The sequence below is a fragment of the Dasypus novemcinctus genome, chromosome 21 (assembly GCF_030445035.2).
Source record: "Dasypus novemcinctus isolate mDasNov1 chromosome 21, mDasNov1.1.hap2, whole genome shotgun sequence".
Taxonomy (NCBI): Eukaryota; Metazoa; Chordata; class Mammalia; order Cingulata; family Dasypodidae; genus Dasypus; species Dasypus novemcinctus.
This window is the reverse complement of record NC_080693.1, coordinates 81,677,168-81,705,105: the sequence shown is the minus strand read 5'-3', so window position 1 is coordinate 81,705,105 and position 27,938 is coordinate 81,677,168. Positions and strand designations below refer to the sequence as shown.

The 27,938-nt window shown below is 59.3% G+C and overlaps 1 long non-coding RNA gene across 1 annotated transcript in view; it reads right to left on the bottom strand.

Moving 5' to 3' along the window:
• Positions 1–27,938, bottom strand: part of LOC139437185 (uncharacterized) — a 72,715-nt gene that overhangs the window by 29,174 nt on the left and 15,603 nt on the right. The window contains exon 2 of the long non-coding RNA XR_011646956.1: positions 24,460–24,516. This is a non-coding gene — a long non-coding RNA (uncharacterized lncRNA). The remainder of the gene's footprint in view (positions 1–24,459; positions 24,517–27,938) is intronic.

Sequence of the window (27,938 nt, the reverse complement as noted above, 5' to 3'; positions counted from 1 at the left end):
AAACCACATGATTATATCTATAGATGCAGAAAAGGCATTTGACAAAATACAGCACCCCTTCCTGATAAAAACACTCCAAAAGATTGGAATACAAGGAAACTTTTTGAACATGATAAAGAGTATATATGAAAAACCTAAAACCAACATTGTTTACAATGGCGAAGTCCTGAAATCCTTCCCTCTAAAATCAGGAACAAGACAAGGATGCCCATTGTCTCCACTCCTATTTAACATTGTCTTGGAAGTACTGGCTCGAGCACTGAGACAAGAACCAGATATAAAAGGCATTCAAATTGGAAGGGAAGAAGTCAAAATTTCATTATTTGCAGATGACATGATCCTATATATAGAAAACCCTGAGAGATCTTCAACAAAGCTCCTAGAACTCATAAATGAGTTTAGCAAAGTCACAGGTTATAAGATCAATGCGCAAAAATCAGTAGCATTTCTATACACCAATAATGAGCAAGATCAGGAGGAAATCAAGAAACAAATACCATTCACAATAGTAAATAAAAAAATCAAATACTTAGGAATAAATTTAACTAAAGAGGTAAAAAACTTATACATCGAGAACTATACAAGATTGTTCAAGGAAATCAAAGAAGACCTAAATAAATGGAAGAATATTCCCTGTCATCTACAGGACCTTGTAATAGGAAATGGCTTCATGAATATCACACCAAAAGCACGAGCAGCAAAAGAACAAATAGATAAATGGGACTACCTCAAAATTAAAGCCTTCTGCACCTCAAAGGAGTTTGTCAAGAAAGTAAAAAGGGAACCCACACAATGGGAGAAAATATTTGGCAACCATATATCTGATAAGAGACTTATAACTTGCATATATAAAGAACTCATATATCTCGAAAACAAAAAGATAAACAACCCATTTAAAAAAATGGGAAAAAGATTTAAACAGACACTTCTCCAAAGAAGAAATACAAATGGCTAGAAAGCACATGAAAAAATGCTCCAAATCCCTAGCTATCAGGGAAATGCAAATCAAAACTACAATGAGATACCATCTTACTCCCATAAGATTGGCAGCCATGAAAAAAACAGTAGAATACAAATGCTGGAGAGGATGTGAAGAAAGGGGAACACTCATCCATTGCTGGTGGGAATGCAGAAGGATCCAACCATTCTGGAGGACAGTTTGGCGGTTTCTCAAAAAATTATCCATAGATTTGCCATATGACCCAGCAATACCACTGCTGGGTATATACCCATCAGATCTGAAAACAAGGACACAAACCGATATATGTACACCAATGTTCATAGCAGCATTGTTCACCATCGCCAAAAGTTGGAATCAATCCAAAAGTCCATCAACAGATGAGTGGATCAATAAAATGTGGTATATACACACAATGGAATACTACTCAGCTGTAAGAACCAATACACTACAATCGCACGTGATAACATGGATGAATCTTGAGAATCTTATGTTAAGTGAAGCAACCCAGGCATTGAAGGACAAATACTATATGACCTCAATGATATGAAATAAGTTAACTGCCTCAGAGAGCTAGAGTCTGGAAAAGTGGCTTACTGGAAATCGGGGGGTGGAGGAAGGATGTGAGTTAATGTCTGTAGGGGTGGAATCTGTGATGAGCTGGGGATAAGTATGAGCACAAAGAAGGGACAAAATGGGGGCAAGGGGTTACCTTCGGGTGGGGTTTTCTGGGTTTGAGGGGGGCTGGGGATGGAAAGAGGGGTAATATGGTCCAAGAAATAGATGGGAGGGAGGGGCAACATACAAACATGGGAGAGTGCCAGAAGTTTGTTGAGAACTAAATGTTGAGTAAAACGTATCAAAGTATAAATAGGAGGGTCACCTGGTTAGGATGCTCAGGGGGTATGGTCTGATGCGGGAGGGACTCCGGAGGGAATAGCTGAAGGCTCATTTTGCCAAGGTGGGTTCTACCATTGGGTGGGGTGGACCCATATCCTGGGGAAGACTAATGCCGTCGAATAGAGAGAACTGTACCTCTCGTGAGAAAGGACGGCTCCCAGGGCATTAGATTGGCAGGCGTTGTGGGCCCTAAGGGGAGGGGAAAATGGACGTGCAATGGATAGAACAAAGGTAAATAAGGGGGCAAAAGAGGAGTTATGTGAGAGTACACGAGGATGAATATAAAACAGCTAATATTACACCAAAAACATATAGGGGACGACAGACTAATAATGAAAACCATAAGACAAAACATAGGATAACTAAACAATTTAGAAAACTGTACAACCTAAAGTATGGACCACATAGTAAGCACAAATGTTACCTTGTTTGAAAACTATAGTTTCGGAATCTGTACATCAGTTTCAGGAAATATGATATGAATAAGTTAAAAGATTATTGCTGTGGAAGGGAAAAGGTTTTATGGTGGATCTGGGGAAATACTGTATATTGTATATATGAATTTTGGTGATCTAAGACTCTTCTGAAGCTGACATTATGTTGGGATTCACTTTACGGGAAGTTTTGGATCACAGAGCGGTTCAACAATGGCAGCGGAGGAATACTGATATGGGATGTTATTGACAGGATATATATGGTTGACAGGGAGTTATACAGGGCATATGCCCAGGGTATATGGTAATGTCTATATATACTCATAGTGGAAACAATTAAAAACAACAGCTGGGGGGGTACTGGGCTCCTGGCCGGGGGGTCACTGTTGTGGGCCCTGGGAGAGCAGCGGCAATCCTCCAGGTGCAACGGCAAGAACCAGGAAGGAAGGAGGGCCCAACAGTGGGCTCTTGATACTAATGGCTACACTTTTGAGCCTATGCACCTGCAATAAGAACAAGGCCTAGAGTGGCATTGTGCCTGGGGGTTTCCTCCTGACAGCCTTCATGTTACTCAAATGTGGCCACTCTCACAGCCAAACTCAGCGTGTAGATGTGATGCGTTCCCCCCAGCGTGGGACACGACACCCGGGGATGAGCCTCCCTGGCACCGAGGGATCACTACCACATACCAGCTGAAGAAGCAACTAGAAAATGACCTTGAATTAAAGATTCAATGCGGAACAGCAGAATATACCTGTCTACATATAATAACATGACTTCGGGAAGCGGTTTGACCTAATGTAAGGGGGAAATGGAAAGGAGAAATGAGATTATAAGGCTGTGAGTCTCTAAAAAAGAGTCTGGAGGTTGTCAGAAGGAATACCCCTATGTACAACTGAACAGAGTCTAAGAGACAGATAAGGTAGATACAACCCCAGGTATTGGTTCTTTTGAGGGATAAAGAGACCCACGGGTTCTATGGTCATGGCAGAAGGGGTTCACTGCCATGACAGATGGCCCTTCTTTGGAGCTGGTGTTTCTGCGTGATGGAAATGGACTCAGAGGGGATCTCTTTTCACAAGACTTGCATGCTACTTTATTGGAATTGTAGTTGGTGCTGAGTTTAAGATATATGTAGGGGATTTGAATCTCTGGACTGATAATATGACACCCAGGCCCAGAGCCTCAACAGACTTCAGCTCCTACACTTTGACTTATTGGACTTACTCCACTCAGCTAACATGGAGTTGAAGAAGGTCAACCACCACAACATGGAGCCTAGAGTGTCTACAACTAGAAGCGGGAAGAGTGCATCCAGTACCCATGTGGAATCTAAGCCCTCACTTGACATAGGTGTGCAATGGACACAACCAATCCAATGTCCACAGAGGAAATGTGAAATGGGTGTGGGAACGGTAGCCATGGGGGCTGCTGGGTGTGGGGAACGGGAGGAAGAGATGAGATGTGGAGGCGTTTTCGGGACGTGGAGTTGTCCTGGATAGTGCTTCACGGACAATTACGGGACACTGTAGATCCCCCCAGGGCCCACTGGATGGAACGTGAGAGAGTCTGGGCTATGATGTGGTCCATTGACTATGGGGTGCAGTGATGCTCAGAGATGAATTTACCAGGTGCAATGGATGTATCACGATGATGGGAAAGAGTGTTGCTGTGGGGGGAGTGGGGGGCGAGGGCGGTGGGGTTGAATGGGACCTCATATATTTTTAAAATGTAATTAAAAAATAATAATAATAAATAAATATTTAAAAAAAAAAAAAAACCTAATCTGAATGAGTAGTTTGGGAATTCAGGTCTGCATGCGCATGTCTTCATCTTTCTTATATTTTCTTCTTGTTGGAGCAGGCCTATTATTGTCTATTTTCTATAAGTAAAGAAGTTTAATTTGATGGAGGTAGTGGTGGAAAGAGAAGTTGAAATTCTTATTATGACAAATAGCTAAATTATCACCTCTAGTTAAGCTTCACTGGTAATAAAACTCTGTTTTGTGTTCAAAAAAAAATAAAATAAAATAAAATAAAATAAAATAAAAATAAATAAAACATACTATGCTGAGTGGAGGAAGCCTGACACAAAAGTGTGCCTACTGTGTGAGGCCATGTACGGGAAGTTCTCAACTTGGCAAAACCAGTCAATGAGGTGAGAATCAGAGCTGTGGCTGCCACTGGAGGAGATGAGGCAGAGGTGGACTAGGGAGGGGCACGAGGAACTTTCTGGGTTAGGATGTGTTCCATATCCTGACATTTGTCAGGACTCAAAGACGGGGAATGGGACATTAAGGCTTAAATTGTAAGGGGTTCCTATCAGGAGCAATGGAGGTATTTGGGCAATGGATGATGGGGATGGCGGCACCACGTTGTGAATGCAATTACAAGCATGGAAAGGTATATTTGAAGATGATTAAAAGGGAAAATGTGACATTGTCTATATGATAACAGAATACATTTTTTTAAAAACCCATGGAACTGCACTATACAAGCAGTAAACCCCAAGCGGGGGAAGCGGATGTGGCTCACGCAGCTGGGCTCCCTCCCCCCACACGCTGGCCCCAGGTTCAGTTCCTGGTGCCGCCTAAAGAAGAAGAGGAGTAAGACAGCGAGCAACGGGACAGGCTGGTCCAGCGAGCTGACGCAATAAGATGACACATTTAGACGATGCAACCAAGAGACACAGCAAGGAAACACAATGAGAGACACAACAAGCAGGGAGCAGAGGTGGCTCAAGTGATTAGGCACCTCCCTTCCACAAGGGAGGCCCCAGATTCAGTTCCCAGTGCCCCCTAAAAAAAAATGAGCAGACAGCGAGCACAAACAACAAGGGGGGGATAAATAAATATAAACAAATAAATCTTTTTAAAAAGGTTATGCTGTGGACTTTAAATAACAGTACAATTATAAAAATGTGCTGTCATCAATTGTAACGAATGTTCCACACCAGGGCAAGGTATCGGTGGTGGGGTGGTATGTGTGAATCCTGTATTTTATGCATGCCTCTTCTCTAATAAAGAAAAAAATTTTTTAAAAAACCAACCACAAAGAATCATGCATTAAAATCTGCACATTTCAAAGTATGTAATTTTTACTTCAAAGAAAGAAAAAAAACTAAAACCAAATATTGAATGGTAGTCAAGGAAACGCAGGCTGAAGTGTTTGCAGGGCAAAGAGCCCTGACGTGTGCAGTTATTCTGAAATGCATCAAAAAATAATGTGGGGAATGCAAATCCAAACCACAACGAGCTCCCACTTCACGTCCACTAGGATGGCTGCTATGAACAAACAAAACAGAATCTAAGTGTTGGCAAGAATGTGGAGAAATACAGAGCATCGTGCATGGTTGGTAAGAATGTAAAATGGTACAACCATTGCAGAAATCGGTTTCGGAAAGTTGAACATAGAATTGTCATGTGACCCTGCAATCCCACTTCTAGGTATACACCCAAAAGAACTGAAAGCAAAATTCAGATATTTGCTCGAACCAATGTTTATAGAAGCAGAAGTCACAATGGCCAAAAGGTGAAAGGCACCCAAGTGGCCATCGACAGATGAGCGGATAAGCAAAACGTGGAATAGTACTCAGCTGTAAAAAGGAATGAAGTTCTGCATCTCTTTGTAATAAAAAGTTGGGAGAACATTTAAAGAGCTTGAAACATATCCACAACAAAGCAGTCTGGGGCCGTAGCCTCTTCCTTTCCCCCTCACTCAAGATCCAGCCTTCCCCAAAGCCCCTAAGCGTCCAGCCTCACTTGCCTCGCTCGCCTTACCCCACTAGGACCTGGGGTCCCAGGGCCAAGCCTCAGGCGCCGTCTCCTGTGCTCCCCACTGCTTGCCGGAGGTCCTCGTGGCACTTGCCATCTTCTCCACCTTCCCCTTCCCTGCCTGTTGCTTGTAGCCACAGCTAATGGGAGCCCCTGGGACAGTCTCACACCGGTTTCTTTTCCCACAAAAGTGGACTGAAATCCCAGCAGGGGCTGGGCTCCTGAGGGCTTATGCTGCCACCTCCTGGAGGAAAGCCTTTTTGCACCCGGATTCCTCTCGCCTTCTTGCGTTGTTTTGCAGCAGCCGGGCTCCCTGCCTCCCAGGGCTGGTGGGGTGGGGTGGGGTGGGTGCTGGCCTCAGTAAATCTAAGGATGCCAAAGCATCTCCTCTGACCCTAGACAAACACAGCTCCCTCTCCCATTCCGGCCGCCTCTCTAGGAGTTGGGGCGGAGATGGGGGGAGTTGCTCCTCCCGGTCCCAGCACCCAGGGGTGATCTAGCAACAAGCTCTGCAAAGCAAGCAAGTCCCCTGATGAGAGGTTTGGGGCTTTGGCAAAAATACCTCTTACAGAGCGTGCTGTGCTCTTAGTGGAACCCTGATTCCCCGTATCCCCAGGTCCCCCAGCCCTCTCCGGGACAGGTTACCCAAAGCCCGGCCGAGCTGTGCCACCTCCAAGAGCCACGGCAGACTCCTGGGAGCGCCAGGGGCAAGGGAGCGAGCTCAAAGAGGGTGAGCTCCCTGAAATTCCCTGCACCCGCCCCTCCCGCGTGGCACAGGGCACCGAGGGGAGGGGCAGCAGGGGAAGCCCAGGGGAGAAGAGGCTGGAGGCAGGGACAGGAGCTGGGGGGGGACAGTCCAGGCTGGGAGGAGGACATGCCGGGCATCTCTCACTGGACCTGGAGGTAGGGGGTGGACAGGGCAGGGAGGGGCCACCGTCCAGCCTGGGGGTCACAGGGGAGGCTCAGGCCCCGGAGCCCCCTTGGCCCCTGCCTGGCCCCCCCAGGGGTCGCCCTGCACCCCAAGGCCTCCTCCTCCTCCACGCCTCTCCAGGGACGGTGCCAGCACCCACTTGGCCTTCGCTGCTTCTCTGGTCATGGGAGGGAGGTTCTGACTCACTCCCAGCTCTGAGGCCCAGCCAAGAACCTTCTAGATTTCCAAGCCTCCCCCCAGAGTCAGCGATCCAAAGCCGGGGAGAAGCTGGGGGCTCAGGGAGGCCAAGCCACAGGTGCACGGGAGAGGGGGTGCCCAGCAATCAGGGACACTGTCGGGATACCTGGTGCCCGCTTGAGATAGAGGCAGGGCGGGGCCAAGGCAGCCTCGGGGCTCCAGAGTCCGCATACGCTCCCAACACCCCAGTCCTGGGGCCGCCCCCCGCCCAGGACCAGGCCCCCGGGCTGCATGTCACCCTCCTGCCAAGGCCCACCCGGCCACGACGGCCACCTCAGAAGCAGGCCTGCACGTGTGTCCACCCGAAGTTGGCGGGCAGGGCGGGACATCGGCGTGCCCGGCAGGCCTCTCGCCCGCCTGCGCCTACCCCGCAGCCAGCCCCTCCGCCCACCTCCCCGCCCGCCCTGCCGCACCCACCGAGGGGCACCCAGCGTGCACGGAATAAAACCAAACCCTCCCCGGCGCCTCCCAGGCCCTGCCCCTCTGGCCCTGCTATCCTGGGGTTCTTGGGCTCGCCCCCTGGCCCTCTCGCTCCTCCACCCCAGGGCCTTTGCACGCCCTCTCTCCGTGGCCTGGCGGCTCTCTCCTGGGCTTGGGCTTGACTGGGTCCTGGGGGTCAGTCAAGATTCAGCTCAAGTTCACGTCCTCCGGGAGGGCTTCCGAGGAACACCCACACACAGAGTAACAAGCACACCTTGTCCTTGCCTTCTTCACATCCCTTATCTAAAATCGCCTATTTTTTAAATTTTATTTAAAATTTTATTATAATTTTATTACATTAATGGAACCTAATATAGCATGAATTTTGCCATTTTAACTATTTTTGAGGGGATGATCCAGTGGCATTACTTTGATGAAGTTTTGCTATCATCACCATGCCATCACCAAAACCTTTTAACCCCCTCCCCCCAAAACAGAAGCTCTGCCCCCACTAACCGCACCCCCTCCCCGGCTCCTGGCAATCTCTAATCCACTGTGTCTCCATGCTTTCGCTTGTATAGATACTTCTGTACGTGAAACCTCTTGCACCCCTGTCCCCAAGCCTGGCCTCTTTCACCCCACACCATGTCGTCAGGGTCACACGTCGTAGCACGGACGGAAGCTTTGCTCCTTTTTACGCGTGAGAAACACCCCATCGTGTGGCGAGATCATGTGTCCTCCATCGTCTTCCACGATGGACACTTGGGTTCTTTCCGCCCGTGGCCTTAGGGAACAGGCTTCCGGGGACGTCGGGGCACAAGGTCTGTCCAAGGCTCCCTTTCGGTCCTCCCGGGGGGGGGTCCCCAGAATGGGCGAGCTGGGCCGGGAGAGACTGCCCTCCACGACGGCAAGTCCCAAATGGCAGGGGCCCTTCGCTGCAAGCCACGAGCCCAGAACGGGGCTGCGCAGGGTGGGCTCAACTGACAGTGCCCAAGGGACCCGCAGGGACCCGCGCCAGCAGCCCTGAGGACAGGGGACCGACTCCAAGCAGAGAAGTCAAAGAGGGGCCACTCGGCGGGTCCGCACGGGCAGGGGCGGGAGGTGGGGGGGCGACGGGGAACCAGAGCCGGGGCGCGCGGGCCCTGAGCGGACGGGACCTGCCCCGGGGTGCTGGAAAGTTCTCGTAGCTGTGTCGGGAAGCCGCCGTGCCTCGCTAATTTCCAAGCGTGTTTTGATTTATTTATTCAGCTTTGCTCAAGTCAGAGTGTCCTCATTTGTACAAATAAATGGGGGGCGTGGGGTGGGGGGAGGGGCTCAGAAGGTCTCAAGTCCCGTCCAGGAGTCTCCGGCCCCGGGGGCAGGGCAGGGCCTTCCGTCCAGAACAGTTCCCCAAACTCGGGCCCGTGTTAAAAGGGGATCTCCCCAAGTTCCCCTTTAGGTCCCACCCGCTTCCTCACACCCCTTTCCCATGCCCGCCCTCCCCCGCCCCCCAGCACCCGCCTCGCCAACCCCGCGCTTTGGGGTCCCTCTAGGGCGCCCGGGGTAGGCTGGCGCCAAGGCCGCCTCCGAGCCGGAGCCCCCCCCCCAAACCCCCCCCCCCAGTGAGAGCCCCGGGGCCAGGAGGCGACGGCTGGACACCGAGCGGCCTGGGGGCTGTGGGGTGTGAGCGGGAGAAAGCCGGGTCCCAGGCAGGCTGGAGGCATCTGGCCTCTCCGTGGGGAGCTGGGGGCAGGAGTGCGGGGGGGGGGGGGGGGGGGGGCGGGGCGGGGCCCACACGGGCCCCTCTGGGAGCAAGCAGGGACGAGCACCAAGGGGACTACCGGCCGCCGCGACAGGGGTGACACTGGGGTGGGGTGGAGCAGAGAAAGGCTGCCAGCGGGAGCCCAGGAGACCCCCGGCTGCTCCCATCATTAGCGGGAGGACGGAGGCCAGCCTGGGCAGGACACGCAGCATGTGTCCTAGGCCAGGAGGGGCTGCCTGGCTGGCCCGAGGGGAGGACGGGGGCCAGGCCCCACCCGATGCCCCCTTCTCCCTGCGCCCGCAAAGTCAGCTGGGGTGAGAGAAGACAAGGCGTGGTCGAGAATCCCGCGCAGGGGACAGGGCCGCGGGGACCCCCACAAGAGGCCTGGGCCGGTCCCCGTCTCGTGCAGTGTCGTTAGTTGAGATGCTTTTCTAACGTGCAACGATGTGATTTTTTACGTCGTCCCTCAGTAGGCCTTGACGCGGACATTGATTCTCCAATCGGGGACATCTTTGGACAGATGCAAACCAGGGCTTGGGAAACTGACAACGCATGAGCCCCGTCATCCGGCAAGTGGCCGGCTCCCCCGCCCCACTGGCACTGTCCCCTCACGGGCTCCAGCCTCATGCCCGGAGCCGCTCTGCCCCCGAGCCCGCCCCACTATGGCCACGAGGGAAAGGCCGCAGCTGCCCCCAGGGCCCAGGCGAAAGGCAGCCGGGAGCACAGGGGACAGAAGCGCCCTGTGCCCCCGGACGCGCGGGGACGGTGGTGGGCTGGAGGGCGCCCCCCGGGAGATGGGGCCTCGCTCAGAGAAGGGACTCGCGGATATCGTTAAGGGGAGACGAGCGCATCGGGGGTGAGGGCGGGCCCTAGGCCCCCCAACTGGCATCCTCACAGGACGAAAGCAGGGGGAGATTGAGGCACACATGCAGGGGAGACGCGGCAGAGGCTGCAGGGCTGCAGCCACTAGCCGGGGAGCACCGGGCGGCGTCGGCTGCCCCAGAGGCCGAGGGCAGGGGCCGGGCCTGGCTCCCGGCCTCCACGGTGGCCCCAGGAGGCTCATACCAAGGCCAGCGTCCCCCGGCCGGCCACAGCTGGAAGAGGGCTTCGGGGGCCAGGAAGCCCCAGCCAGAGAGAGCCGAGGCAGGGCCGGGCAGCTGCCGACCCCCAGGGCGCCCGGGGACCATCGGGGAGAGGACGGGAGAGGAACTGGGCCCTCCCGGGGAGGGGACCCCGCCGGCTCTGGCTCCCGCTTCCCACGACAGAGGCCCCCCGGGAAGGGATGCGTGCCCGGCTCTGTCCTGTGGGGGGCGCTGGCCAGGGGTGGACGTCCAGCGCCGCGCGGCTCGGGCCCCCAGGGCCGCGGCCCACCGTCGTGCCCACCGCTCACGCGCAGGGCCCGCCGCCACCCCCCGAGGCCCGAGGGCTTGGGCAGCAGCTCCCAGTGGAAAGTTCCTTCTGGGAGACTCGGCGCTGGAACACGAGCTCCTGGAACAAGATGAAACTGCTTAATTTGTAAAAGCCGCAAAGCCGGGCCAGAGCCAAAGAGCCCCGGCCCTTGGCTGGAGGGGGCGGCCTTCCATGCCGCGGCGGCCACTCGCGGCTCCGTGACTCATGCGGCTCTGCTGACAAACCCTCTGGCACCTTCCGAGGGGCAGGCCCCGCCTGGACAGGGCCAGAGGGGGCCCGAGCGCCGGAGAGAACCCCAACCTGGGCGAGAGAGGGAGGAGACGCCAGTAGGGGCTCCCCGAGGCACCAGCCTCTCACCCGGGGCCCCCTTTTCCCCAAGGACGGGAGGACTGTGGACCCAAGAGGGAAGGTCCTCACCCAGGGAGTCCCCTCCCCCCCACCTTTCCAAGGGCCACGGGCCTGGGCCACACCTTAAAACCCAGCACTGGGGGTGCAAGTGTGGAAAGCAGGGGGTGGGGTAGGTGTCTGTCCCCACGCACGCGGGGCCCTCTCCCCAGCCCCAGCCCCCCATGACAAAGGGGGGCAAGGGGACACGAGCCGTGTTCCCAAAGAGAAGGGCGCTGCCCGCGGTGAAGAACGGGGGCTCACAAAGCCCGGGGCGTCCAGCTCCCCGCGTCACGGCTGAGGAAACCGAGGCCCAGAGCGGCACAGCAGAGCATCCGAGGTCGCCCCGCAGGGCAGGGCGGGCACTCCCTTCCCGGGGCTGGCAGGGGCTCCGTGAGAAGGAGGGAGGAGGCCAGCGTGGGACCCGGGCCGAGGAGGGCGGGAAGCGGACCTCAGTTGCTGCGGGGATTAATATCTGTAGCCGGCCTATAATTGAGTTTTGGGAAGAACACTTTTAAATGGAAGCCTACCCAAGGCGGATTTCATAGAAAGCACCCATTTTTCAGTGAGGCACCCCAGGCCGGGCTGTCGACAGCCGAGGGCGGTGGTGCCCAGAGCTGACCCAAGGCCCCTCAGTTGAGCCCACACAAAGCGCTTGGCGTCTGATGACCCCAGGAGGACCCAAGATGCCGCGTCACTGCCCATCCCCCGAGAGCCCGGGCACCCGCCCCTGGGGCCCGCCCACGTCCCCACGTGGATGCCCATCTAGGCCTCGGCTTGGTCTGTGGCCCCCCATGGCCCCTTGTGGCCCTGCAGCCAGACCAAGAAGGGAGCACCCCCGGAGGAGCAGGCAAGGCGGGAACCGGCTCCCTCTCTGCCGTGGGGGGCATTCCCCAGCCCACCCAGGCCCAGCGCAGGTCCCCCTCGGCGCCTGCCACCCTGCCGCCCCTGCCGGGCGGAGCACAGAGAACGGGGGCTCCTACGCCCCATCTGCTCCGGCCAGCCCTCTCCACTGAGCACCAATGGAGAGGAGGCCGCAGTCTTGCCGCGGGCCGCTCCTTCCGCGGCCTCCGCGGCTGGTCTGCTGTGCCCATGTGTGCGTGTGCCGGGGAATGTGTGCGTGCCCCCGGCACACGCACACCTGCGCGCACGCCGGTCAGCAGCGCCTCAGCACCTGCCCCACCAGTCCCGACATCACCTCCGCGAACGGGATTGGCCCCCAGAGCAGCTGGCGAGCAAACCTCTGAGAAGAGGCTCTTTGGGGACCTCCCCCCCAGACCAGGAGAGCGGCACGTGCACAGAGACACGGCTCAGCCTCCTTACGACCTGGTGCACCGAGCGCGGCTCAAACGCCAGCCGCATTTCCTGGCACCTGGTGCAGACGGTAATTCCTGCCACGATGGCACCGACGACAGAGGCCGCGGCTCTAGGATGCGAGATGAGTGGAGCTGGGGCGGCCTGGCCTAGGGAAGGGGACCTTCTAACTGGTGCCAACGAGGGCAGAGCCGCCGCCCTCCGTCCACCCCTCTGGTGGGCCTGTGCCCACTCCACTTGGCCTGGGGGGCTGGGAACCCCACAAAGGGGCAGAGCCTGGACCCAGGCCCCTTGGGGTCCCTGCAGCCGGAGACCCCCCTCCCCCAATCTGCTCGCATTTCCTGCCGAGGTGACATCCACGCGTCTGATGCGGTGGTTCTGCTCCAGGCCTCCGGCCAGAGCCCGCATTTGCTCATCTTTCCATCACAGAACATTCCTTGGCAGCCACCGATGACTACCACGCCCCCCGTCCCCCTCCGCGGCAGGATCCCCGGGCGAGCACAGAGCCCTGCTGGCACTGCCACCCCCCAGCACACTGGCCTTGCTTAATTCCATGAGCTTCCGGCAGGACAGGGCACGCCCTGCGCGTGCCCTCCCGCGCACACGCCGGCGGCTGCCCCTCGGCGATCGACTCCCGGGAAGGCACAGACAGGCCATTTCAGGGAGGCCACCCGGCCGGCGGGAAGACAGGCTTTGGCTGGCAGCAAAAACCCAACCACAGGGTGGACAGACAAACCGCCCCCGCCGGGCGCGCCCCCGCGCCCCGCCCAGCCCCGGGGGGCCGCGGCCGGCGCCCCCCCTGCCCCAGGACTTTGGCGCCGGCGGCCTCAGGCTCCTTCTCCGTTCCTTGTCTCCAGAAGCAAAGGGGGCACGTTGGAAAATGATAGAGCTGGCTGGCGAGGGGGACGGAGAGCAGCCCTAAGGCAGGCCGGGCCCTTGGACGGCGCGCCCGGGGGACGGTCAGTGTCAAGGGGAAAAGCAGCACGTCCAGGGGGCCCTCGGGTGCTCCTCTCCCGAGGCGTCCGCGAAAGACTGCGTTCCGGGAACCGAGGGGGCCCCGGGCGCGCGCGCCGCCGCCTACCTGTGATCCGGTCTCTCTCCATTCCTCCGGGTGAAGTGCGCGGGGGCGGCGGCCCGCGTCCCGCGTTCGCACCCCGGCGCCCTCCCGCCTGCTGCCTCCGCCTCCTGCTCCTCCGAAAACCCTCTTTTGTCTCGTCTAATTTCTTCAATCTGTTGCAATCATCCAGGCCTCCAAATTACCACATTTCCATGTGCTGCTCAGATGTTGGCGCTCCAGCCCGGGGGGGCATTGTCTCCTTGAAACCGGGTGGGGGAGAGGGAGCCCCGGCAGGGAGACGCGGGCCGGGCCCCGCAGCCCCGCGTCCTCCGCACGCGCCGGCCGCCGTCTGGGCTCCCGCGGCGGCTCCGCGGCCCGCGTGCGGCTTCCGGCCCCCGCGCCGGCCCCCGCCCGGCTCCGCTCGAGTATCCACTTGGAGATGCTTAACTCAGCCGCTTGGAAACCAGCTCGCGGAGTCAAATTCCTGGCGACGGCCCGAGGCTTTCATTTTCCTCCGGCCCCGCTGCCGCCGCTTCCTCTGGCCGAGCGTTTTTCCAGCCGGGCCCTGCACCCGGCGCCCCGCACCCAGCGCCCCGGGGGGCCGGCGGGGGCGGGGCGGCCACGCCCAGGCGGGAGGCCTGGGTGGTGCAGGCTCGGAAGCTCGGGCAGGGGCCTGTCCTGGGAAGGCAGCCCTGGGGGGCCGAGGGTCCGAGAGGGCTGTCCCCGCCCAGGCCGTGGGGAACAGCAGACGGAGACTTCCTGGAAGATTCCGACCGCGGTCATGAGTCAGGGAGCCGCCAGCTGTCCCCCGGGGCCAGCAGCTCTCTTCCTCAAGCCGTTTTCCCCAGACTCAGCGCCTCTGGGGGAGCAGCCAGGCTGGGGGGCTCAGCGCTGTTTCCCTGGGGCCCCCAGGGACTGCTCACCTGGTGACCTGGGGGTCCCCACCTGCACAGGGCGGCCTCCCCCGCGTGTCTCCAGTGCATGGGACATCCCCTCCGCTCCCTGAGCTCGCCCTCCAGGGTTCAAGCTGGTGGCCCAGGCCTGGGACGCGAGGCCAGTTTTGCTTGCCCGACACTTTTCAAAAGAAGGAAGGAAAAAAACAAGCGGCCTCATGTCCACATTTGAAACCCCGGGGGATTTTGCTGAGAACTCCAGATTTTCAGGCTCCCTTGGAAAAGCCCAAGCATGTGGCAAGATCGGATCACCCTCCCCGCCGGTACACGTGGCCGTGGCCGGAGCAGCGCTGCCGCCTTCAGGCTAAATGCATGGGCCACCGGCCCTGCACTCACTTCCTTTACTGGCTGCCCCACCTCACCCCCAGGCCTGGAGTTTGCCTCCCAGCCCTGCACGCCCCAGCCCTGCACCTCCCAGCCCTGCACGGCCGGCCATGCACGCCCCAGCCCTGCACCTCCCGGCCCTTCGTGCCCAGCCCTGCACCACCCAGCCCTGCACCTCCCGGCCCTTCGTGCCCAGCCCTGCACCACCCAGCCCTGCACCTCCCAGCCCTGCACCTCCCGGCCCTGCCCGCCCCAGCCCTGCACACCCCAGCCCTGCATGCCCCAGCCCTGCACCTCCCAGCCCTGCACTTCCCAGCCTTGCACGCCCCAGCCCTGCACAGCCGGACCGGCTGCCCACAGGCAGCTCTTCCCTAATGACAGTCAACCGCCTGGAGGCTCCACTTCAGCCTGGGGTCCCGGCCCCACGCGGGGCAGGGCCCCACAGGCCAGTCTAGGCAGGGAGGCCGTGTGGGATAGGGGACAATTCCCAGCCTTCTGAGGGACATCAGACGGTTGCCACCACCTAACGGCTGGGGACAACCCCAAGGGAGCCTCTCGGCCCAGCGGGAGAAGATGAGGTAGAGGTGAAGCAGGGGGAGGCCGGAAGCTGCTCCTTGGGGATGCAGCCACATAGCCAGTGGTGGCCAGAAGGGGCCGGAACAGAGGGAGCGAGGCCTGCCACACCTGGCTGTCCACCCTCTGGCCCCCAGAATGGCGACAGGGTACATCTCGGTGGCCTTAAGCCCCCCAGCGAGGGCAGCTCCAGGAGACCCCGCAGCCCGGAGGGCCAGCGTTCGCTGTGGCCATTTGCTGGTCCACCTTGTTCTAAAACGTCACGCTAAACTGACTGCTGGCCCTTGTTGCGCGAGAATGCTGGGACGCATGGATGTTTTTGCATTTATTTAACCTGTTTTCCACCTTCGTCCAAATATTCCTTACTGTCTTTTCTCATTATAAATGTAATATGTGCTCATTGAAGTAAATCGAGAAACGCAGAAACAGCGAAAAGAAGAAACCCCTGGAATCCCACGTGGGGTTCCCAGCACTGATCCCCAGACGCTCCGCGGGGTCCGAGGCCAGGCCGGCGGCGGCGGTCCCATGAGCGGCCCAGGCCGCGGCAGTTGTGCTGCACAAAGCCTCGGCCCTCGGACGGACACGGCAGGTTTGGCTCGACGTCTGTCCCCTACCCACCCTCCCCATGCCTGAAAATACATTCTGGTCCAAGCAGGGGATAATGTGAACCGAAAACCTGGCAGCACCGCTTGGCTCCAAGAGGCCTGTGAGTCACGGGTCCGGCAGAGGGTGCAGAGGTGGGACGCGGCCAGGCAGCTGGGAGAAGGGGCGCCGGGGGCACCCAGGCACCTGTTCACCCCGCCATGCCCCCTCCACTCAGGAGCCAGCCCCCCGGACGCCCAGCTCCTGGAGCAGGCTCCCCAACTTGCTGAATAGCAGAGAAGGAGTCGGTGCCCAGCAAAGCTTCATGCCCGACTTAGCTGCAGCTTAGAGGAGCAGGGTGAGGCGAGGAGGGCGGCTGCCCAACTTCACTTCACCCAGCATTTCCCCAACTTTCCAAGGCTGGCTGTTGTGGTCCTGGGGAGCCAGGACCCCCGTGGGAACCAACAGCTTTGGGGGACCCTGCCTCGTGCCAGCCCAAGAGCCCCAACTCACAGTCAGCGCAGCCTGCCCATGTCCTGGGACCCAAACAGCTCTCGAGGCAGCATCGCCACCCTTTACTCCCCGAGACTTACCCCAGCCACCTTCTCATGACGTCCCCGTCACCAGTTGGGAGCTTTTCCAAATCTGGGTGTGGGACTAACCGGGGCGGAGACCCCCCCTTGGAGAAGCAACGAGGGGCCCAGGGCAGGGGCGACAGGTCCGTTTCATCTCTAAAGACCCCGGCCAGGGGCTGTGGGGGCTGGGACCCACAGGTTAGAACCACGAAGTCCAGCACGTAGGCTGATTTGCCTGGAGGTGTGGAAAAGAAGTTAGAAGAGCCATTCTTTGGGTTCCATCTTGGCCTGGGAAACTCCTTCTTTTCCAAGGCTCAGTCAGGTGCCTTCTCTTCCAGGAGGCGTTCCTCGGTTGCTTCCTCCCCTCTTCTGCTCCAGCGAAGAGCCCAGCTCTCGTGGCCAATCCCTGTTGCCTGCCCTCAGGGCCTTCTCAGAACTTCTTTTCCTCCTTGATGGAAATTAGCACCCCAGATTGCAGATTGCCTCTGTGACCCAGTCCAGGCTCCCACGTGAAGTGAAGGTAAAAGGTGTGGGCCACGTCCCCTTCCCCAGAAGCAGCAGTCCGGCCTCTGTGGCCCAGGCTAATTTGGGAGTTTTGCAAATGTGCAGTGCTTGATAGGACTAACCCCACCCCAGGACACACATGAGCAGGTGCCAGCACTGCCCTGGTCACCAGGGCACCTCTGCCCGCTTCTGGAAGCTTCTGTGTCTCCCAACACCTAATTGAGAAAGAACACAAATGTACCAGGTGTTCCCAGGTGCCCTGAGCTCCCCCACCAGTCTAGGAGGGCTTGGGGGTGCAGAGAGGCCCCCAGGTGATTGTGGGGTGGGGTGTCAGCAGGAGAAGGGGGAAGGGAATCAGCAGCTCCTGGCTCCTGGCTCACATCCTGGGGAAGGGGCTGTGAGCAGGTCTCTGATGCTCTGGGTTCCAATTTGCTGCTATCTGCCACCTCCGCCTCTCAGTGCAAATTCAGGAAGCCTCAACCTCTCACTTTAAAGAAATGACTCTTCCACTGCTTCCCACTCACCCCCAGACTCAGTCTGGTTCTGAATTAAAACCAAAGGAGGTAAGCGCTCTGTGCTCCGAGCCCTCCCTGCAGCCACTGCTGCTGTCCCTGCCAGCTCGGCAGGCAGTGGCCGAGACCCTCCAGGGCTGGCCCCAGCCTGGGCTGCCAGCAGCCTCCCCACACCGATTCCGGACCACTGTACTCCTGTCTGGAATCTTCTCTCGAAATTTTATTGTGCATCAAGGTTTGGAATTCCTAAATAAATACAATCCAGCGACTCTGCCCAAGGGAGCTGTTGCAGGGCTCACTGGTGCAAGAGCCGCATTCAGGCTTGTTGCTTTGGGAGTTCTTCCAGGCCCCTGTAGAAGGAACCAGCACGATGGGGAGAAGCCGCCCAGACAGAGCCGAGTTCCAGCCTCAGCCCCGCGCTCAGCCATCCATCCCAGGCGCAGCCCGAGGAGGCCGGGAGCCGGCAGCTCGTTCCTAAAGGAGGCCCCAGCTGTCCGCGGAGAATGAGGGGAACCTGAGGAGGTAGAGCCAAGGTCCTTTGTAGACTTTGTCCCAGAGCCCTGGAGCTGAAGCTTCTCCCCAGCAGGCTGGGAGCTTCCAGAAGGATTGGCTTATTTCACTTTCTACCATCCATCAAGACCAATATTCCATCTGCTTAGTAGGTGCCTGACTTATTTGCTTAATGGCTGCCATTGCAAAATACCAGAAATGGGTTGGCTTTTATAATGGCAAATTTATTAGGTAAGAGCTTACAGTCCCAAGGTTATGAAAATGTCCCAATCAAGGCCTCATCAGAGCTGCCGTCTCACCAAGAGTCGGCCACTGGCGATCCTGGACTCCTGCCACGTGGCAAGGCAAAATGGCGGCCTTCTCTGCCTTCTCCTCCAAGCTCACCCTCTCCGAGCTCAGCTGTGGGCGATCAGGCACACAGCTCGTGTCTCCCACGGGCACTGCTCTGCAGACTCCAGCCTCTGGCCCCCCTCCCAGCCTCTCAGGGTTTCTCTGCCTTTCTGCAGTTGCAGGCAATCCTGGCGTCCTCTCACATGCAGGGTAAAATGGCGGCTCTCTTGCTCTGTATGTCTCTGCTTTATCAGTCCTCCGTTTATGTAAGACTTCAGCAAGGGGACCAAGACCCACCCTGGGTCACACTCACTGAAGAAGTCCAATCAAAGCCCCCCCCAACTGAAGCGATCTAATCAAAAGGTCCCACATAAATACATTCGCACGTCCAGGAATGGGTTGGCTTAATAACACAATTTTCTGGGGTCCACAGAAGATTCAAACCAGGACAGTGTCCAGTGAGCGTTTCTTGGAGGAACAAGAGAATGTAAGGATCTGCTCTTTGACAGCAGTGCTTTCTGCAGTGATGTAAATATTCTGTATCTACAGGGTGGACCCTGTAGCCACATAGGACTAGCGAGCATCGGAAACGCGGCTGGTGCTACTGAGGAACCATATTTTAAATTTTTTTTTGTTAATTTAAATTTAAAGGGAAACAGATGTGGCTCAACCAACTGGGCTCCTGTCTACCATGTAGGAGGTCCAGGATTCAGTGCCCAGGGCCTCCTGGTGAGGGCAAGTTGGCCCACACAGCGAGCCGGACCATGCGGAGTGCCGGCCCACGCGGGAATGCCGGCCCACGCGGGAATGCCGGCCCACGCGGGAATGCCGGCCCACGCAGGAGTGCCAGCTGACACTAAGAGCTAGTGCAGCAAGATGACACAACAAGATACACAGAGGAGAGAAAAATAAGATGTAGCAGAACAGGATGTTGAGGTGGGTCAGGAGAAAGATCGCCTCTCTCCCACTCCGGAAGGTCCCAGAATCGGTTCCCAGAGCCCCCTAATGAGAATACAAGCAGACACAGAAGAACACACAGTGAATGGACACAGAGATCAGACAACAGGGGAGGGGGGATGGGGGGGGAGAAATAAATAAAATAAATCTTCCAAAAACAAAATTTAAAGAGCCACACGTGGCTAGTGGCTGCCGGAATCTAGGCCCTCTGCTTCTCCTTTCTCCTGCTACTGCATTTCCCCATAAATTTCTTCCCTAGAGTGCAAACAAGGGGAAAAGGGAACTGGCCATTTTGCCACTGTTCAGTGAAGGCAATAAAAAAAAAGCTGAGATATCTATTTTAAAATAGTCTTTTGGCAGATTCCCCCAGGCATCCTGTGGTGACTGAATTACCAACCCGGCGAGGGGCACGCCCTTCCACGCAACCCTGTGGCCGCGGGCGTGAGCCCACTGGTAAACAGCTCCTCTGGAAGATGCTGTTTTTAGCTGAGCTGTGGCCCCAGTGAATCAAGGTGGGCTGACGCCCTATTGCCGGAGCCCTTTACAAGCACAAGAAATTTGGACACTGTCAGCCAGGGAAGGCCAGAAGCCGGAAACCAGAAAAGCTGATCCCAGGAGGGAGGGGTGGCCACGTGACAGAGGCAGCTCTCTGGAGCCCCAAGGACTGCGGCCAGCCAGCCCCAGCTCGCTGCACCCTGCAGGGAGACAGCGGCCTTGACTTTGGACTTGGAGCCCCTGAAACCATGAGCCAACTTCCCTGCTGTTAAGCCAACCAGTGTGTGGCATTTTGTCCCAGCAGCCCTGGCAAACTGAGACACGTCACCGGTCAAGTTCAATTCCACAGTATTCACCGCCGGCCTGCTCTGTGCCTGGCTGCAGTCTCCCGGAGCTGTGGATGTGGAATGACCAGGCCCACCTGCTGAAGGGGGCAGAACAGGTATGGTCAAAGGTCCCCTGGAGGCCGGCTGGGTCTGGAAGGATGAAAGAGGAGGCTTTGCAAGGAGAACACCTTCAGAGGTGAGAAAGCACAGGGCGGGTTCCCAGTGGTGACCTGTCCTGGGAGGCCAGCGCATTAGAGCAAGCAGGAAAGGGCAGGGATGACAGCTGGGAAGGTGAGAAGGTGAGTCGGGGCCAGGCTGGCTTCGTGGAGGCCCTTCTCGGGGTTTCACTTTCATTCCATTGGGAAACAGGGAACCAAGGGCCTTTTAAGTAAGAGAAACACAACGCAATCTGCTTTCACTAGTGACATCTATGGGATCGTGTGGCCTGTCCCTAGCACCCGAGATTCTTGATAAATGCCCCCTGGATGTCGAATGGGAATGGGGAGGAGCGTGGATGGGGGAGATGGGCTGGGGGCAAGGGCACCCACCAGTCCAGGGAGTCACCAAAGACCTCACCAGGACATGTTTGAGAAGATGGAGCATCCACCCCAGGACCGTTCTGGGGAGAGGGGGTTGCTGGGGCTGCAGAGGTCAAGGTCGACACCGAGACTCCCTGCTGGAATACCTGGGCAGAAGGCGAGGCTGAGACGCCAGAGGAGTGAAGGCAGAGCAGGCGCAAGCAGGTGGCAGAGGAAGCCGTGTGCCTGCACAAGACCCAGTGGGCATCGAAGCTTCCGGAGGCCTCTTCCTCGGCCAGCTCCCCTCCAGGCCAGCCAGCCGCGGCCCTCCCCTCCTTCCTTTGGCCCCCGCAGGCCCGCACAGAGCACCTGGTCCCTCGGCACCCGTTAACGGAGCAGCTGCTCTGGGCCAGGCAGTGAGACACGGTGCTTTGCAGAAACAGCGGTGAGAGCAGGAGGCCCTGCTTCTCAGCCCTGGTGTGTGCCGGGAGCGCCCTTCTCTGCACCTTCTCCTTTAGGCGTCCCTCTGGGAGGGCAGACGCAAGTCGAGTGGAGCCAAGCAGGGTTCTGGGGCCTTCCATCTCTCGGTGGGGCGTCCCCCATCCCCAGCAACCAGGCAGGCGGGTGGACTCGTCTCCTGGGACCACTTGGTGGCTGAAACCAATAGAAACGCGGTGTCTCCCATGTCTGGTGCCAGAAGCCTGAGGTCCAGGTGCAGCAGGGCCACACTCCCTCCAAAGGCGCCGGGGTCCTTGCCTGCCTCTTCCAGGGGCCACGTGATCATCTTCCTCCATGCCCGTGACCCCGCCTCTTCCTGTACAGGCACTTGCCCCTGGGTTTTGGGCCCACCTGGACAACCCAGGAAAACCTCATCTCAAAATCCTTACCTTCATCATATCGCAAAGGCCCTTTTTCCAAACAAGGTCACATTCTGAGGTTCCAGGTGATTAGCCCCCGCACAGAGGGGATGAGGGCGGGGCTGGGAAAGAAGCCACAAACCCCAGAGGAATTAGAAGGAGGGAGGGAGGGAGCACGGGACTCCGTGACACACTGAATGTCAGAGCCAGGGAGGCAGCTAGGGCCTGGCGGGTGGGCAGGGCCCGGGGGGGGGAGGCTTGGGGCACAGGCAGGGAAACGCCACATGCACACCGTGTGGCAACCAGGGCAGAGCTGGGCCGGAGGCTGCAGTCTGGGAGGCGGCTGCTCCGAGGAGCTGCTTAGGCACAGAGAGTGGGCGAGTGCAGGAGAACAAACCGGAAGGCCCCTTGAGACAGCGACATGGTAACTTCTGGAGGGCCGGGGATGGGTATCCCCAAAACCCAGCTGAGCCGCTCGATGAACACCCACACCTGCACCACGGACCACGCATGACACCCCAGCAGCGTTTGTAACAGAGAAGATGCGCCACCCTTGCAACGTCCCCCACACAGGAGCCCTGTCCTGCAGTCAGAAGGAGCCAACCAAAGCTGCCCGGACCTTGGCGTGAAAAAGCAAGGCGCAGACCCTGGCTTCGGCAGGACGCTGTTAGCAGGTGGCGTCGACAGTACCCGGCATGAGACGCACGTTGTTCGGAGACGCACGCGCTCAGTGGCTCGGGAATGACAAACTGCACATTCAGGAGAGTGGTCCCCCAGGGGCTCTGGGAGTCGTGGAGGTGACGCATAGGAGCTGCGGCTATGCTTGCAACACCTTAGGCTGGGCGGTGGGCATACAGACATTTAGTCATTTTATTCTTTACGTTTTTCTATGTCTAAAAACTGCATTGAGGGGGGGGACAGAAAGTGAGCGGGTTTGTCCAAGGATTTCACGCAGATGTGAGTTTGAGGGGAGGGCTGGAGACGGCAGGCCAGCCCGCGCACAGCCTCCAGACGCGCTTGGAGGGAAGGAGAACTTGAAATCAAGAGGAAGGAGGCTGCCCCTGGCACCCCTGGGCGACAGATGGGGGGCCCAGGAAAGCAGCCCCTGCCGGGACCACGGGCGTAGCAGCAGGAGGCAGGGCCTGGAGAGCGAGGAAAGGGTGCCCCGGAGAGAGGAGCTCGGGTGTCAGCAGGCGTCCGCACGGGCATCAGACGGCGGCTCGCAGCTTCGGGAAATTATGCCTTAGGCTTCCAAGCCCGCTGGGGCGGCCAAGTGCTGACGGCATGGAACTGGCCATCAGGGAAGCCAGAGCCAGAGGGGGCTGTGTGCCCCACCCTGCCGCCCGCCCTCCCCAAGACCTCAGCCCCCAAGGAGGGCATGGGAGAGGGGCTCTCCCCAGCCTGCCACCCCCAAGCCCAGCCAGCGAGAGGGAGGTGACAGAGAGGCGAGGGACCCCAGGGCTTTGGGTCCCAGAGAACATGTCCCCAGAACCACAACAGAGCTGCCTGCCCTGCAAGCCTCTGCTGGTCCCATCGCCCGCCCCCTCCCAGGCCCCTCCTGGGTGGCCAGGGCCTCCTGGCCACATGTGTGCGGCTCTCAGCCCGCACTGCCACATGCCATCGCGAGGCGGCCGCGCACTGTACGCACGTCATCCACGCCACCTCCACCCCACGGTCCAGGCGCCCATGGGCAGCGACCACCTCTGGAAGGTGGACCCGCACGCAGCGCAGGGAGCACCCGGGCAGGGCATGCTGGGCTCCCAGGCACCCGGCCTGGTCTGGGGCTGTCCAACTCTGCAGCCACCAGCCGCGAGTGCATAGAGGCTAAAATTAATGAAATTAAATGAACATAGAAAATAGAAAAAGGAAATAAGTTACTTAAACTTGAAGTCACATTTCAGGTGCTTGGTAGCCCATGTGACTCGTGTACTGTACCCAGCAGGGCAGATAGGTCCCGTTTCCATCGTCACAGAAAGCTCCGCTGGACAGAGCTGCCCTGTAGGGGGGAGTGGGCTCTGGGTGGGCACGTGCCCTTGGCAACACCCACCTGCTGCCCTGCGGGGTCCTGATTCGCACAGTGCACATTTGCATTCGCATCGTCACGTGTCCGGCTCCCACGCCAGTGCAGGTGCCCCGGGGCACAGCCCCCGCCTGCCTGGCCCTGTGGCCCCCCTCCCCACGCTGGCGCCTGCCCCCACCGGCCCTGCACACACACGCGTCCAGTGAGCCGCTGTCTCCTGGGAGAGTGAGTCCCTTCCTCTCCCAGGACTCAGCGTCCTCTCTGAACAAGGGCACAGGGAGCAGGACGTGACGGCGGGAACTGAGGAGCTGTGGGGGCCACAACTGGGGACACGGCGCACAGCCCGGTCCCCGGGACACTGTGGGGGGCTGAGCCCCGACTCCTCGCTGCTCAGGCAGGAAGCAAACCCTGCCATCCCCACAGCCTGTGCGCGGTCCCTCTGGGGCCCCCCTGTAGCCTCCGTGCTTTGCCCGGGGGCGTCTTTGTTTGCCCTCCCACACTTTTTATTGTGGAAAATTCTCAAGCACACGAGAAACCCTAAAGAATAGCCCGGTCACGCCTGTGTTCGCTTTGTCACCAGGAGCACCGACGGCCCTGAGAGGCTGCAGAGGCTGATGCGGGGTCCGCGGAGCCTGAACTGGCTCGGACACGGGCAGGGACAGAGCTGTCACCACCACCCTTCCATGCACCGCACCTTCTCCCTTGGCCTGGGAGTGGCTCCTTGAGAAAGGGGGGAACCGCAGCCCCAGAAGGATGGCTCGGGCTACGTGGGACAGGCCTGGGACCGCCGCAGGCAGCGTGTCCCAGGCAGCGCCCCTCACTTGGACCGGACCTACGACCCAGACCAGAAGAACGCACCACTTACCCGAGCCGGTGGGGTCGCCGAGCCTCCGGAGACGGCCACTGGAGGTCCGTGTGACTCCTAAAGACAAGAGGGCAGAGGGCAAAGGTTGCACAGGGCCACAGGGCCCTTCCCCGGGCGATGGCCAGCCCTGGGCGCGTCCCTGCCCCGGCATGGCCCGAAGCCCCCCCGAACACCCACGACTGGGACCCCAGCAGCCACCTGCAGGTGGAGCCACGTGGCCACGGCCACTGAAACGTGGTGACGGACCTGGCACCGGGCCACCCACTATCCTCCCCCAATCCTTGCCACCCCCACTTTGCAATAGGGGAGCTCAATCTCAGCGGGGTAAGAGTTGAGCCCAAACAGGACCCACGGCCACCAGCCCCCACAGCCTGGACTCAGCTCAGAGGTGCCCCGTGAGCACCCGGGACGGAGGGGGCCCCTGGCACCCGGCCAGGCACAGCACACGCCCTCATAGAGCCAAGCCTGGGAATGGGGGCATCCCTACATCTGGGGTTTCCCTGCCCCCACCCCAGGGGCAGCTCGGACCGATGGCCCCTTCTCCCCCAAGTCTGCACAAGCCCAGCTGAGCTTGGGGAGCAGCCTTGAGCTGCAGGCCGCCCCCGCCCACATGACCTCAGCCCCTCGGGCACGGCTGCTCCTGGGAGAGTCCATGTAGGCAAGTCGAACCGGGCGAGGCTGCCCGAGACTGCCCAAAGGCCCCCCCGCGGCAGATCGCAGCACCTCGGGGTGGGGTGGAGCTGGGGCTCATCCGGGCATCCTTCAGTGGGTTGCGGCTCCCCCAAGGGGGACACAGCCAGAAATGGTACCCACCGACGGCAAAGCAGGCTGGGGAGAGGCTGCTGCCCGGGGGCCCCAGCACCACCCTGCAGCTGCCACCCCTGGACACGCTCCCAGGGTCAAAGTCGCCGGCCCCTGCCCTGCTCTGTTCCCCAGAGGCCCCCCAGCATACCTGCCTGCTCCCCTCACTCCACACTCACTGCCCCTCACACCCGCCCCTCCAGCGTGACCAGAGCCGGAAGCAGGGCCACCTGCAGGCCTGGCCATGTGTCCAGTTCCCAGGAACGCAGCAGGAACACGCATCTGCAGGACGTGGAGGTGAGGACTTGGGTAAGGAGCAGAGACTGCGAGTCCTTCCTGCTGGAACTGGGACTGGCAAAGTGCCTGTCGCTAAGCCTGGGTCCCTCTCGGGGCTGGGAAGGGTCCCAGGATGTGCCCAGTTTGGCTGAACCCACCCAGCCCATGGAAATGCCCGTGGCACAGGGCGCCAAGGAAGGAGCGAGTGCCGTGGCCTTGGGCCATTGGGGAGCTCCACAGAGATGCAAGGACCGGGCTGAACCTTAAAGGCTGGTGGGGGGGGGCGGGCATCGGGGAAGAACAGCCACTGCCGCCCCCCAAGGCGCCCGCACCGCGCCATGAGCTTCACACCTCTCCCACTTCCTAAGCCAGTAGCCCCGGGAGGCAGGCGCCAGCATCCTCAGTCCCCAGGCAAGACTTGCCTGAGGTCGCCAGTGCCCGCGGCGTGTCTGGAATGCTCCTGTGGACCCCCTCCCCACCCCGGCCATCAGCACCCTTCTCACAGTGCCTGCTGGCTCTCCGGGGAGCTGGTGAGACGTCGCCCATGGCCTGGAGGCCGCCGGAACAAACTGCCACAGACTGAGTGTTCGGAAACATCCGAACTTTATTCTTCCCGGTTCTGGAGTCTCAGGTGAGGTGCAGGCAGGGCCAGGGTCCCCCAGGGCTCCGGGGCAGGACGGTGCCCGGCCTCTGGCCATCCCAGCTGACCCCACCACCTCCAGCCTCTGCATCTGTGTCCCCCCTTCTGTCTGTTTTCAGGACACTGGTCCCTGAATTTAGGGCCCACCGGTCACTCAGGAGGACCTCATCTTGTGACCTGCCCTTAGTCACTCCTGCAAAGGCCCTTTAGCCAAGGAAGGTCATGGCTGTGGGTGACAGGGTTAGGAATGGACGTATCTTGGGGGGCCAGCATTGCATCCACTGAGAGGCCCGGGCTGGCACATCGGGATTCCAGGCCAGCACGGGCGCACACCTGTGGGGAAGGAGAGCCACCGTGCGGCTTCCTGAGACGAGCCCCGCCCACCAGGGAGAGCCAGAGACGCGTGAGGCTTTCACCAGCCAAATGGAGCCAAACGGGGAGGCTCAGGCCCGCCGGCCAGGCGCAGCCTCCACTGAGCAGAGCGGGGCCTGGGGGTCTCTGGTTTCTGGCTCAGGAATCCTGGTGGGTGGCCGGGGGCCGGTCTCGGAGCCTCCCTGGGACGGGGAAACAGATGCCTGCTCTGCCCCCTCCCAGGGCCGCAGGAAGCAAAACGGGACGCCCAGGGGTGGAGGGCGCATGATGGCAAAGCAAGCAAGGGGATGGCCGCACCGCAATGGAGGCCTGCCGCGGTCTCTCCGGGAGGCTCTCACTCCGGCGCAGACACGTTGATGGGAAAGGGAAGCCCCTAAAGAGATGGCTCAAGCCCACTGGCCAGGGAGAGAGGCAGCGGCCGGCCGGCCGTGCTGGACAAAGGCCGCGCAGCTTCCCAGCTCCTTGGCCGGCATCCGAAGGGGCTGCCCACGCCCGGCTTTCTCGACCTCGGCCGCGCCCGCACGTCGGAGGCGGTCAGCCTTGGTTGGGGGCCGTCCTGCGCCGTGCAGGATGTTTAGCCGCGTCCCCGGCCTCTGCCCGCTGGATGCCGTAGCACCCCCCTCCCGCCCCCCAGTGGGGCAACCAAGACCGTGTCCAGCCAAGCCGCTCTGACTGAGAACTGCTGGTCTACACTAAAGGGCGGGTCCAAGGAGAAGGGACGAAGGAAGACTTGCGAGGTGGCCCCTGGCCTGGGCCCTGCCTGCAGCTGCAGGAGCCCAGAGGCCCGGGGAGGTGGGTGGGGGTGGGGGCGGGGAGGGGGGCTGGCACGGGCTGGCTCTCCAAGGAGCGGAGGGCCAGGGAAGTTCATTCCCAGGCGGCCGGCCACTGGGCAGAGCTTCTGGGGAGGCTTTCCCGGCAGCTGGGGAGTTCTCAGGACCCCAGGCTGGCTGGAAGAGCCTATAAGCACCTCCTGGAGTCATGAGCCTATGCACTCCTGCAGGAAATGCGAGGTGGGAACGCTGGGTCGCGGGCTGCCAACCTCAGTCCTTCCCTGCCTGGCTGCATCAAGAGTGCAGTGGGGGCAGGCGGATGTGGCTCAAGCAGCTGGGCACCTGCCTACCACATAGAGGTCCCAGGTTTGGTTCCTGGTGCCTCCTAAAGAAGACGAGCAATTCAGTGAGCTGGAAAGTGGACGTGGTTCAACTGATAGAATGTCCATCTACCATATGGAGGGTCCGGGGTTCGATCCCCAGGGCCTCCTGGTCCATATGGTAAGCTCGCCCATGCCAGTGCTGCTGCATGCAAGGAGTGCTGTGCCACGCAGGGGTGCCCTCACATAGGGGTGCCCCATGCACAAGGAGTGCGTCCCGCGAGGAGAGCCGCCCCGTGT